General features: G+C 36.6%; 1 pseudogene; it reads left to right on the top strand.

Annotated features, from left to right (window-relative positions):
• Nucleotides 1-432: 432 nt before the first annotated feature.
• Nucleotides 433-2,877, top strand: LOC149194801 (putative potassium transporter 2 pseudogene; annotated as a pseudogene).
• The last annotated feature ends 10,111 nt before the right edge of the window (nucleotides 2,878-12,988 follow it).

The following is a 12,988-nucleotide window of genomic DNA, read 5'->3' as shown; positions in this document are numbered from 1 at the left end:
GGTCAACACGCTAGAAAAAATCATCATCAGTGTTCCAAAATCAAATAGTTCATCACAGATCGTGGGCACAAGAAGCAGACGGAGGAGGACATTATTGTTTGCAAATATGTACCTGATGATCCAGAGAGTCTGTGTGGAGAAAGATGCCTAAATTTATTGACAAATACAGAGTGCACACCTGAGTATTGCCTTTGTGGAGATCGCCGCAAAAACCAGCGATTTCAGTGATACGTGAAGACAAAATTATTCCAGACAGATGGACATGGCATTTGTATTATTATGATTGATGAACAGCTGGACATGAAGACTTGCAAAGAAATGATCTTGGGAAAACCCGCACCGTTAGTTAGTACCTTCAGGTTGAGCTATTTGAAATTTAATGAGTCGCGCCGAGGGACAATTTGAAATTGAATGGTTTCCATCAGTTTCAACATGATAAGGCACTACCAGAAGTTGAAAGCATTGGAGCAAAAGTTGCTTGCTCATCCCTGTCATAAGTCTGAACAGGATGAACACCAGTTGAGGTCTTTTCAAAGAAAAGCAGAATTAAATAGTGCAGCTCAGCAACTTCGAATGAAAATGCGTGACTCTCAGCTTCACAAATTTAGGGAAGAGTTAAAAAATTGCTCAAGAGTGCTTAAGCGACTTGGACACATTGATTCTGATGGTGTGGTGCAAGTGAAAGGTCGGGCTACATGTCTCATTGACACAGGGGATGAACTTCTTGTGATAGAGTTGATGTTCAATGGCACATTCAATGAGCTGGATCATCATCAAACAACAACACTTGCAAGCTGTTTCATTCCATACGATAAATCATCTGAACAAATACATTTGACTAATGAGCTTGTGAAGCCATTACGTCAACTTCAGGATAGTGCACGGTGGATTGCACAGGTGCAGCGTGAGTGCAGGTTAGAGGTTGATATAGAGCAGTATGTTGAGTCAACAACCCGTCCATTGGTCCAAGGGTGCCTCATTTTCAGAGGTTATCAATCGAGCCAGATATATTTGTTCCAGGTTTCTCGGGTGATGTACTACAAATCAACTTTGCTATTGGCATACGAAAGCTTTGGGGTGGTTTATGGTGATTTGAGCACATCCCCACTATATGTCTATAAAAGTACTTTTGATGGAAAGTTGGGTAACTATATGAGTGAAGATACAGTCTTTGGGGTCTTTTCATTAATCTTTTGGATGTTGACCTTAATCCCTGTTGTTAAGTATGTTGTCATAGTTTTGAGTGCAAGCGACAATGGTGAAAGGGGAACATTTGCATTGTATTCACTTCTTTGTAGACATGCGAAGTTGAGTTTGATTCCAAATCAGCAAGCAGCTGATGAGGAAGTTTCTACATATTATAATACATGGCAGATAGCTCAGAATACAGGAACCTCTCCTTTGAAGAGATTTCTGGAAAAGCATAGAAGACTGCGCACAGGTTTACTGGTTGTGGTTTTACTAGGCACTTCCATGGTAATAGGTGATGGTGTTCTCACGCCTGCAATATCTGTTCTCTCATCAGTATCTGGACTTCAAGTACACACTTCAAAGCTTCCTGATAGTGTGGTGGTGGTTCTTGCCTGCATTATATTGATTGGCCTTTTTGCTCTGCAACATTTTGGCACTCATAGGGTGGCCTTTACATTTGCACCTATTGTGATTGCTTGGCTATTCTGCATCTGCGCAGTTGGCATATACAATGTTGTTTATTGGAATCCTAGTATATTACGTGCCCTCTCTCCTTATTATGCATACAAGTTTTTTTGGAATAATGGTAAAGATAAATGGATTTCTCTCGGAGGGATACTCCTATGTATTACAGGTACAGAGGCGATGTTTGCAGATCTTGGACACTTCACTCCTTTTTCCATCTGGATTGCCTTTGCAGGAGTTGTCTATCCATGTCTGATACTCTCTTACATGGGACAAGCCACCTTTCTTTCGAAAAATTTTCATTCTGTTGACAAAACTTTCTACGATTCAATACCTGAGCGTGTTTTTTGGCCTGTGTTTGTAGTGGCCACCCTTGCTACTATTGTTGGAAGCCAGGCTGTTATTTCAGCGACCTTTTCAATCATCAAGCAATGCCATGCTTTGGGTTGTTTTCCACGTATCAAGATAGTCCACACTTCGAGGCATATCTGTGGTCGAATTTACATACCAGAAATAAATTGGATTCTCTTGGTTCTATGCCTTGCCATCACTGTAGGATTCAGGGATACCACCTTAATTGGGAATGCTTATGGCATTGCTGCTATCACTATTATGTTTGTGACAACATGCCTTATGTCACTTGTTATAATCATTGTATGGCGAAAGAATTTTGTATGGGCTATTGCTTTTCTTCTCTTCTTTGGATGGATTGAAGGATCCTACCTCTCAGCCTCTGTTATGAAGGTGCCATAGGGAGGCTGGGCTCCTCTTGCTTTGGCAGCAATATTTATGGTTGTCATGTATGTATGGCATTATGGTACATGGAGAAAATACATGTTTGACTTACAAAACAAGGTTTCTATGAAATGGATTCTCACACTTGGACCAAGCCTTGGAATTGTGCGGGTTCCTGGTATTGGATTAATCTATACCGAATTGGTCACAGGGGTTCCTGCTATATTCTCACATTTTGTCACAAATCTTCCTGCATTTCATCGAGTACTTGTGTTTGTGTGCATCAAATCAGTTCCTGTTCCATTTGTCCCTGCTGAAGAACGTTATCTTATTGGTCACATTGGCCCAAAAGTATACCATATGTACAGATGTATTGTGAGGTATGGGTATAAAGATATCCCGAAAGATGATAATGATTTTGAGAATCGACTTATTCTCAGTATTGCTGAATTTATACAGATGGAAGCTGAAGAATCACAGTCTACAGCTATGAAAATACTTTTCTCAGGATGGTCGTGACTTGACAAACCAATCGGCACAGCTGCAGTTACAAAGAAATCAAGTGTTCCATGTTCCCCGTATTAACAAGATGCTTTTGTGTGCCGGAGCCTAAAGGTTTCAAACTGACAGTTTTTATTCAAACGACAAAAAGGAAATGAACGGTCGAAGATCGAAACGCCTAAATCTAAAACGAAGAACATCAACCGTATGCAGTGAAATAAGCTACGCGGTCTACTTTTGTTTTCAGTTGCGAATTAAAGGGAGTTACAGCTACAGTTTTCGCCTTCCCAGTGGTCATCAATAGAATAGAGTAAAAAATGTAACGCTGCTCCTTTAGCGATGGTTGGCTTTTCATCTTCAGTTAGTAATGATTAAACAATCCCCTATTTTGGGTCGATCCATTTCCTGAGGGTAGAGTTATTTATTGTATGAAAAATCATTTTGTAAGGGTTGGAATTTCTGGAAGTAGCGGGGAAGAAATCAGCGCTTCACTGTACAGTTTTAGCAGAGAATTAATGAAATGATACAGCTCTGATTCAGGAGACTCATGCGGTGTGAGTTTAGCAATTTTTTCTTCTTTCTGTTTCATATGTACCATGTTATGTTTTACCATCCATTTCATGATCATTTCTATTTGAATGCTTTTAAGTATGAGAGGTAGAATCTTGTTATTTGCTCTGCCTTGGGAAAGTGTTCATGTTATGTGTTCCTCTTCTGTCTGAAAAGGATTCATCACCTATGCCCTTTTCAGCTTCTCAAACAGTCCTTCCACTCCATATTATTCAAACTTGATTGCTAAATTTTCTGCCTATCATGCCTCAAGAAACAATCTGTGCCTTTGATTTAATTTCTTAGCTCATGTTGTCCTTTGGTCCCCTACAGCCCAGAAAATTCAGTCACTCAATCAATTACCTCTTTCATATCTATTTACTAGCCTAAAATCAGTATTCAGTTTAAGTCATCTTAGACCCTATTGTCTATTGTAACTGAGTGTGACCTGGAGAGAGCCCTCCCTGTTCTGGTAGGGCTAGCTACCAGACTAAGCGTGGTTTGTGGTCTGTAACATAATCTAAAGGATTTTTCCCCCTTGAAGAGGCTAATTTTGAAGTCGATAATCTATCTCTTCTTCTATTTTTTCAGCTGGTTGGATAACATTTGGTGTCATGGCTTTCGATTCTAGGGTTTCACTGATTCAAAGAGGCAATCGTGGAGTTTTTTCTATAAAAATTTTTCTATGAAGCTTCAGAAGCTAAAATTAAAACCCATTTGATTTGAAATCTTGGTGAACTGTGCATATGAATTTTAAAACTTTTCTCGCTATATTTTCAGAGATATGATCGGAGGAATTTGTGGTTTTTGCAGACTCCATAATTCAATCTCAAACATGTGCCCTTGGGAAAATCATCATAACATTCTCTCTGAGCATGAGATTCAAATTTAGTAAAAAGTTAAAAAAATATGACAAACTATAGTTTGTTGCGTATTGTTTTTAGGGACGAAGGTTGAAAAATTGACATGTGAAACATTGTACAAGTTCGATCTACTGGACCAGTCAATAATAAGGACATTGCAAGAGATTGTGCATAACTCTTTCTTGAAGAATCCAATATTGATCCGACTTGTGGGGTTGTAAAGAGGATGCATAGGGCTACCAACAGACGAAACTTCAAATCTTGGAGATCTAAAATTGTAGAGTTAAAATAATTTCAATATCAAGCTCCTAAAAGGAAGAAAAAGAATGATTAGAATCAAGAAAATATAAATCCTAGTAAGAAAAAATGGATCGATGATTCCAATAATGTGGTATAAGCTTAGATAAATGGTTTTATCTTTGTAATGGAAGCTAATATCATTGGTATAGAAGAAAAATTGAAAGGCAACATGGAATATTTGTAGAAATACACGCAAGGTTTGAAGGAATGTTGGACAAAGTTGCTACAAGGAAGACTTGCTAATGATGAAAAGGTAGTAGAGGAAACTCATGATGAGAACAAAATAAATGTTAATCATGATTTCATAGAATCTAACATTGGATTAAAGACCCACCATATTCTAAAGATCGATATTAGGAAGTTTGATGACAAGGATCCCATAACATGGATACTACATATGGAGCAATATTTTGATCTCCATAATGTGAAAAACACACAAAAGGTATGCATTGTAAGTTTATATTTAGAACCCAATCAATTTGTATGGTATCGATGGCTTTTTCTCTCATAAATAAATTTTCACTTTGTCAATTTTTACGGAGGAAATGATAGCACATTATGAGGATACAAAGAGAAGCACCTTCTAATTGATAAATCTAAAACAAAAGGGTTCAATGTCAAAGCACATTGAGGACTTCCAAAAATTGAATATAAGGGTAAATGATATTCCAGAGGATCATAAGATTGATGTATTCATAGGGACTTTAAATGATAACATCCAACATGAGGTTTGTCTTTGGGAACTTGATTCATTGGAGAAGGAATTCAGGGTGGCTAGAAAAGTGGAAAGAAAAAGTATGGAAACAAGGAAGTCTACCACTCACAACTATAAATATGGAAGTGTTACTTCTCCTAGCCTTTCACAAACTACAAGGTTTACACTACAATAGTTGGAGGAAAAAATAGAAAAATGTGTCTATTATAGTTGTGATAGAAAATAGACTATAGGTCATAAGTGTGATGAGAAGAAATTATTTTGCATCGATTATGAAGAGGAGGAAGAAAAGGAACCGGAAATGTCAAAAGAAGACGATGTACACTAGGAATGAACCCCGAAGAAAGAAGAAATGAATCTAACAATATATTGTAATGCATTGGTACTTTATGGATATGATCCATAATCCATCATATGATCTTTAAGAGAAAATTTTAAGGTTCAAGCAGTGTCATATCACATCGAGCATTAACAACAAGTTCTCCAACTCTTAAAGGATAACATCACTTTGGCACAAAATCAAATGAAACAACATGCAAATCAACATCACAACAACATAAGTTTTGATGTAGGTGGCCGACTATCTTTATGGCTACAACCATACAAAAAAATGTCCCTCAAGCAAACTAATAAGGATAATAAATTATCACCAAAGTACTATGGTCCTTTCAAGGTGTTGCAAAATATTGGTACTATGGCATACAAATTAGAGCTTCCTCCATCTTCCCAAGTGAACCCATTTTTGCATGTTTCATGCTTAAAGAAGGTTATAGGTGACAAGATCTGAGTTGAAATAATATTGCAAGAACTTGAAGAGGAAGGAAAAATCATATTGGAACCTGAAGCAGTCACAGAAAGAAGAAACCAATAGCTATGAAATTGATCAATTTCAGAGTATCTCATCAACTGGAAGAACTTACCCGCTGAATATTCCACATGGGAGGATGATAATTTTATACAAAAGCATCCAAAACTACTCAAGCATTGAGGAAAAAACTTTTCTCAAGGAGAGGGGTATGTTAGGTCCCTATACTACTAGTGTAGCCCCTTATTATTATTAGTGAAACCCCCTTATTGTATTATTGTTCCTGATAGAAGCCCACTATTGTTATTGTTGTGCCCTCACAATATTATTATTATATAGGTTCTGATTATATTGTGACCCCTTAGACTCCTATATATAGAAAGAAGGTCTTTTCATTTGTATCATTCAAGAATTATTCGTTTCTATAATGTAAAGGATGTTTCCCCCTCAAAGAGGCTAATTTTGAAGTCATTGATCTATCTATTCTTCTATTTTGTGAGCTTGTTGGATAACAATAAGTCCCAGAATATTAGATAGTCAACTATCAAAACAGATAAGGGGAGCTAGAAATGGAAGAGTAAAAAAGTGAATGCAGTGTGGACTCACTTTATCAGCTCATAATCAAGAAAACAAATGGTATGTGGATAGTGGTTTTTCAAAACATATGATTGGGGATAAAAGAAATTTTTTGTTCCTAAAATAAAAGGATAAACAAAACAATGTCACCTTTGGAAACAATGCTTCAGTAAGAATTAAGGGTAAAGGCATAGTTAATCTTGAGAAAAAAATGAAAAAACAAAATGTGTTGTATTTCGAAGTCATCAAGTAAAATCTGATTAGTGTTAGCCATATGTGTGATAATAGCTACAATGTGACCTTTCAATCAAAATACTGTGAGATTTGCAACATGAATATTGGAAAGTTGGTGGAAAAAGAAATTGGAACCCACAATAATGTATATGTGTTTGATGATTCAACGACCAACTGCTATTTAAGAAAAATGAATAAAGAACAGTTTTGGCACAAGAGTCTTAGGCATATGAATTTTAAAACTTTGATAAAAGTTAGTAAGATGGGAGCTGTGAGAGAATTACCAAGACTATCAATACCTGATAAATCAATCTACAAGTCATGTCAGTTTGGCAAGAACACTAGGACTCATTTCAAGTAAGAACAATTCTCCACATCCAGATCATGGAAGCTCATTCACATAGATATTTGTGGCCCAAGTAGAGAAAAAACCCAAAAAGTAGAAAGGTATTTCATGTTGCTCATTGACTATTTTACCAAGGCCAGTTGGATAGTTATCTTAAAAGAAAAGTCAGAAGTATGTAAGCATTTTAATAAATTTAAAGCTCAAGTAGAAAATGAGAAACACTTAAAGATAAAATGATTAAGATCAGACAGAGGAGGTGCGTACACCTCAAGAGAGTTTGAACAATTATATGAAGAGCATAGCATCAGGAGGTAGTCCTCAGTGGCTAGAACTCCACACAAAAATGGAGTAGTGAAGAGGAAGAATAGAACAATCCAAGAAATGGCCAGAGCAATGTTTGATGAAGCAGATGTGTCTTACACCTTTTGGGGAGAAGCAACAATGAGAGCAGTTTATCTGTCAAACAGAACTCAAGTAAGACCTAATAGTAATAAAACTCTCTATAAGTTATGGAAGGGAATACACACATCAGTTAAACACCTTAAGGTGTTTGGGAGAAAGTGATTTATCAAAAGGAATGATAAGAATCCTGAAGATTTTGACTCTCATGCTAACAAAGGAATACCGTTTGGGTACTTTGCTCGTAGTAAAGGATATAAGTGTTACAACAAGAGGACAAATAATATTGAGTATTCCATTGATGCCATAGTAGATAAAATAAATTAACAACCTAAAACCTCAAAAATAAATATGAACTTAGATGATGAATAAAATTAAGATATGAGAGTTGTCTGTCTAGAAGAAATGGATTTAGATGTTGAAGATGAGGAAGCAGGAACAACTCCATGCCTAAAGACACCTCCTAGGTATATACAGAAACAACATCCCGGGAGTCAGATACTTTGAGATCAAGGACATGGTGTCCAGACGAGGAGAAAACTTGTTGGCAATACAAGTTATGCAAGTCTGCCTCTATTGTCATATAATGAATCCAAGAATTTTAGCCAAGCAAGTGAAGACAAGTTCTAGGTGAGAGATATGAATGAATGACTTGAACATATTGAAAAGAATGACACTTGGGAGCTTATTCCAAGGCCTAGAGATAAAAATGTTATTGGAACCAAATAGGTTTTTAAAAAGAAGTTGAATGAGCAGGGTCAAGTAATGAGGAGCAAAGCTTGATTAGTATGCAAACGGTGTGCCAAAATAGGTGTAGATTTCGAGGAATCCTTTAAACCAGTAGCACGACTGGAAGCTATTAGAATATGTATTTCTCTTACCTCCCATAGAAACATCAAGGTATATCATGTGTATTTGAATTATTCATTTCTTAATGGAAATTTGGAATAAGAACTTTACATTGAGTAGCCAGAAGGATTTATACTCACAATAGATAAGGGTTTGTATGTAAATTGAAGAAGGCTCTGTATGGACTGAAACAGGATCCCAAAGCATGGTACAAAAGGCTGGATAAATATCTTTAGCAACAAGGATTTAAGAAAGGTACAATTGACAATAATTTATATGTAAAGTTTGAAGGAGACCATCTACTAATTGCAATTGCGTATGTAGATGATATAATATCTGGAAGTGATATGGAACAATTGAGACATCAATTTACAAAATGTATGCATACAAAGTCCAAAATGTCCATGATAAAAAAGCTTTCATTCTTCCTGGGTTTTCAAATTGCTCAATATCCCCAAGGATTTTTTATATCCCAATTCAGATCTATTAAGGAAACTTTGAGGAAATTTGGGTTACAAAATTGAAAGCTAGTAAGCACACCTATGACTACATGTTGCATGTTGTGTAAAGAATATGAGACACCACTAGTAAATCAGAATGAATAGAGATCCATGATAGGAATCTTGTTGTATCTTATAGCTTAGAGCCCATACATCATGCAAGTTGTGGGTCTTGTGGCAATATTTCAGGATTTCTTGTTTGAAAGTCATATATATTTTTGTTGTCAAAAGAATTTTCAATTATCTTCAAGGAACAACGGAACATGGACTATGGTATGCTAAGACAAAATAATTTAAGTTCAGGGTCTACACTGATGTGGATTTGGATGGTAGTCTTGATGATAGGAAAAAAGCCTCTAGTGTAGATTTATTCATGGGGAAATTCTTGGAGTCATGGGTCAACAAGAAATAAGCCTCCATTTCTTTATCAACTGTTCAAGCAGAGTATATTGCTACTGCTACCTATTACATGTAGATTCTATGGATCAATCATACTTTAAAATATATGTAGGTACATTTGATTGATCCTATTATGATTATGTGTGCCAATATAAGTGCCATCGACATCTCAAAATATATATTCATGCATTCAAAGACTAAGCATATTCCTATCAAGTTCCATTTCTTTAGGGAACAACTTGTAGCCAACATTTCCATGCTTGAATATGTGGCAAATAAAGAGAAACTTGCAGAAAAGAATTCATAAGCCACTAGAAAGAGAACCATTCGAATATCTCAGGCAAAAAATAGGAGTTGTGACCCCTCCTTCCAAATGACTTCATTTTGGTAGGTGGTGGCAACTAATTAGCATATGGAATACATGGACGAGTAGGATGTAGTGGTTTTGAGGGGAGTATTTGAGAAGCATTTTTTTCCATTGATGCCAAAGGGGGGGAATATTAACAATACAGAATACCATGCCTACCCTAAGGGGGATCTTATGGTGTTGCAATGAATGCCAAAGCGGGAGATTGCTGGATAATTGGTAGGATGGCTAGTGGTTGTGTTAGTGTTGGCATTGATTTCAACCAAGGTTAGGGGAGTTTAGAAGGAATCACATGGTAGCTGTAGGGTTCATGGAGAGAATCATCATAGTAGCAGGCTTACTAGAGAAGCCATAAAATGAAGGTTATGATGCTTCGACATTCAGAATTCCAAGCACAAGAAGAAGAATCAAGGAGAAAATAATGGCAGTGTTTTTGAATCCAAATTATAGGTATAATATGGGCTCAATTCCTACATCTAACCCTCTTCATTGGAAAGTGCTCTGAAAGAGATTTCCAACTATGTGCAAAAGTCTAAAAATGGACTCCTAGATCAAAAGTTATGGTCTGCAAAAATTTAGGGACTTGAAGTCCTATGAAGGTTGAAATATCGGAGGTCGAAGCACATCGTGATCCAATATCAGAACCTCAGAGACTATAATATCGGTAACTCAGAGACTAGAATAAAAAAGCATCAAAGTAGGCTAGATCCAAGCATTGGACACTAGGTTATCAGAAGATTAGACATCATTGAAATATCATAGGTCTAGATTATTAGAATATCAGAACTTCTTAACATAGGTATTTTAAGAAATTAAGATATCCATAAAGGATGATATTGCTAAATGCATCAAGGAAAGTTAAGCCGAATTAACAAAGGATTTGATGCAAAATCAAGGCTGAATGGGACTCGTTCTCTCTCCACCCATAGGACACATGGCGACATGTAATTTGATCCGAAAAATTGTAGCATGACATGAACGTATGGTGGACATGTCTCATCTCATCTTAGCATTTTCAGTGGCCCAATGGGACAAATCAACATGACATGTGTCACCTCTCAAGAGTTGCCACATGTGGAACTCACTTCAGCATATCATATGGTAAAATATTGGAGGACAGGATATCGCAACTCTTGTGCAAAATATGGTTGAGAGTTTTCGATAAAGGGGGTTGTGATATTACCTGGAACATGGTCATTTGGAGCATAAGGGTGCCAAGGGCTGAACAAATGGAGATAAGGATATCAGGGTGAGTAATATTGTAACATTTTTTTTATGTATGATACGATATAGAAAGGCTCTGATATTGTGCTAAGCCATCGTCCACAGGTTTCGGTCTTATGAGAAATAAAATATTGTAATATTTCATTTGTGTAAAGTTATGATATGTCGAAGTTCTAATGATGTAGTACAATGAGTTTAATGGATGTATGAGTTGGCATCTGAAGAATTGAATCAAGGAACAAAGGAGTTCGTTGTTGAAGTAGGCTAGACCTGGAGAAGGCTCTGAGACAAGGCAACGAGGAGAACATTCAATAGAGAGAAATTTGATGGAATGAATAAATAAATCGACTACTTCACGTACAAATCTAGTTGAGTTAAATAAGGATCAGATTTGCCATCCCTTAAGACTGTCAAGTTCTTTGGAGCAATAAATAAGAAGGGAGTCTCGGAAGTGTGTGTAGGACACTTGAGAAGTAAGCTCTCAGCATGGAGATTTACACAGTCAATTGATAAAGAACTTCAAGGTCCATCTATGTGTTTAATGTTACGACAAGTTTCAACCACAAGATTCAACATCAGTGGAAGGAGCCATGCCGAAGTACATTTTAGCATTATGGGTACATGAAATAAAGACAACATTGCGTAGTTTGCATTTGTGGATCACAACCATCGATTTCCATCGAGCAATCTAGGGTGCAGAGCATACTGTTGAAGTGTTATGGAGTGAGTGTTGTGTGTGAGAAGATAGAGAGGTCTAATCACCAAGAGAAGTGAGAGAGTTATGGTGTAGCATGAGAAATGTTGTTGCTATGAGAAGAACAACAAAGGAAGAGTGGTGAGGATATGTCGCTGTGAGAAATGAGCAAACAAAAATTGCATTAGACGAAAAGGACTATGTGGAACAACAGTGGACTGAGACAAGAAGTTGAGTCTGCAAACAACCATATTGGTATTTTACTTGTAATGTATATGCCTTTGTTTTTAGTCTGAAAATTGCATGAAATAGTAGAATAGTGGCAAGAGAAGGTTTGTGCCTAAATTAACAAGAGGTTGGTGCCTCTTATCAAGTTGGTGCTTTCTAACCTAAGGGGACCGGTGCCTCTTTTGAGTGGGTTCTCACAAAAAAATAGATGTAATTAAGTAGGTGCTTAATTTACATAATAAAAAAACAACAATTTGGTGTTTTATTCCCTCTAGGTTTTCATCTAAAAATATTGTGTCAAATGTGGGTATTTCTCATGTGATTGGTTATATGAACATGAATGTTTAACCTTGTTTTTCACTTCCTTTATGAATGAATCCTCTCACAAGTAAGAAAATATAAATAGAGGACTATAAGCATACCAGAAAAAGATTAAAGAATCACTGTTACTGATTCACCCCAACCGTCTCAGTAATTCCTTATTCCAATAGTATCTTCAAGTTCATCTAACGACTATAAACCATAGACATAAGAAATATTCAGTATTGATTGGTTAGGGTTTGAAACCTTTAGATTGGTTAGCATGTGGAATTTAAATTTCTTAGGGTTTGAAACCTTTAGCTTGGTTATGGTTTGAAATTTAGATTCGTTAGGGTTTGAAATTAGTTGGATAAGGTTTTTATTCCAAACCCTAGACTTTCATTCCTGGAACTCTTCAAGAACTCGCAAGAAGTTGAAGTCTTCTGCTAGAAGAAGTGTCCCCAATTATTTAAAGAAGGAGAAGCTCAACCTAAAAAGGAAGGTCTCAACCCCGCATAGATGGTTTAAAGTTGAGTATGAACCAAAGAAATGATTAGGGGAATCTCTATCTCTAGCTATAACTCTGAATTAGGCAACAGGTTTAGGTTGTGGCTCAGGCTGGCTTGATATGGTTTTGAAGCTTGTAGATGACCATCACTTCCCCCTCTTTCAGATACAAGGGTGAGAAGATGGAGAAAACTCAATATCAATATTGTTCAATACTATAAAAGAAATCATGTCATATGAA

The sequence above is a fragment of the Pinus tabuliformis genome, chromosome 2_2 (assembly GCF_031772625.1).
Source record: "Pinus tabuliformis cultivar Carrire ecotype Pingquan chromosome 2_2, CPIR1, whole genome shotgun sequence".
NCBI classification, from domain to species: domain Eukaryota; kingdom Viridiplantae; phylum Streptophyta; class Pinopsida; order Pinales; family Pinaceae; genus Pinus; species Pinus tabuliformis.
This window is presented reverse-complemented; position numbering and strand designations above follow the sequence as displayed.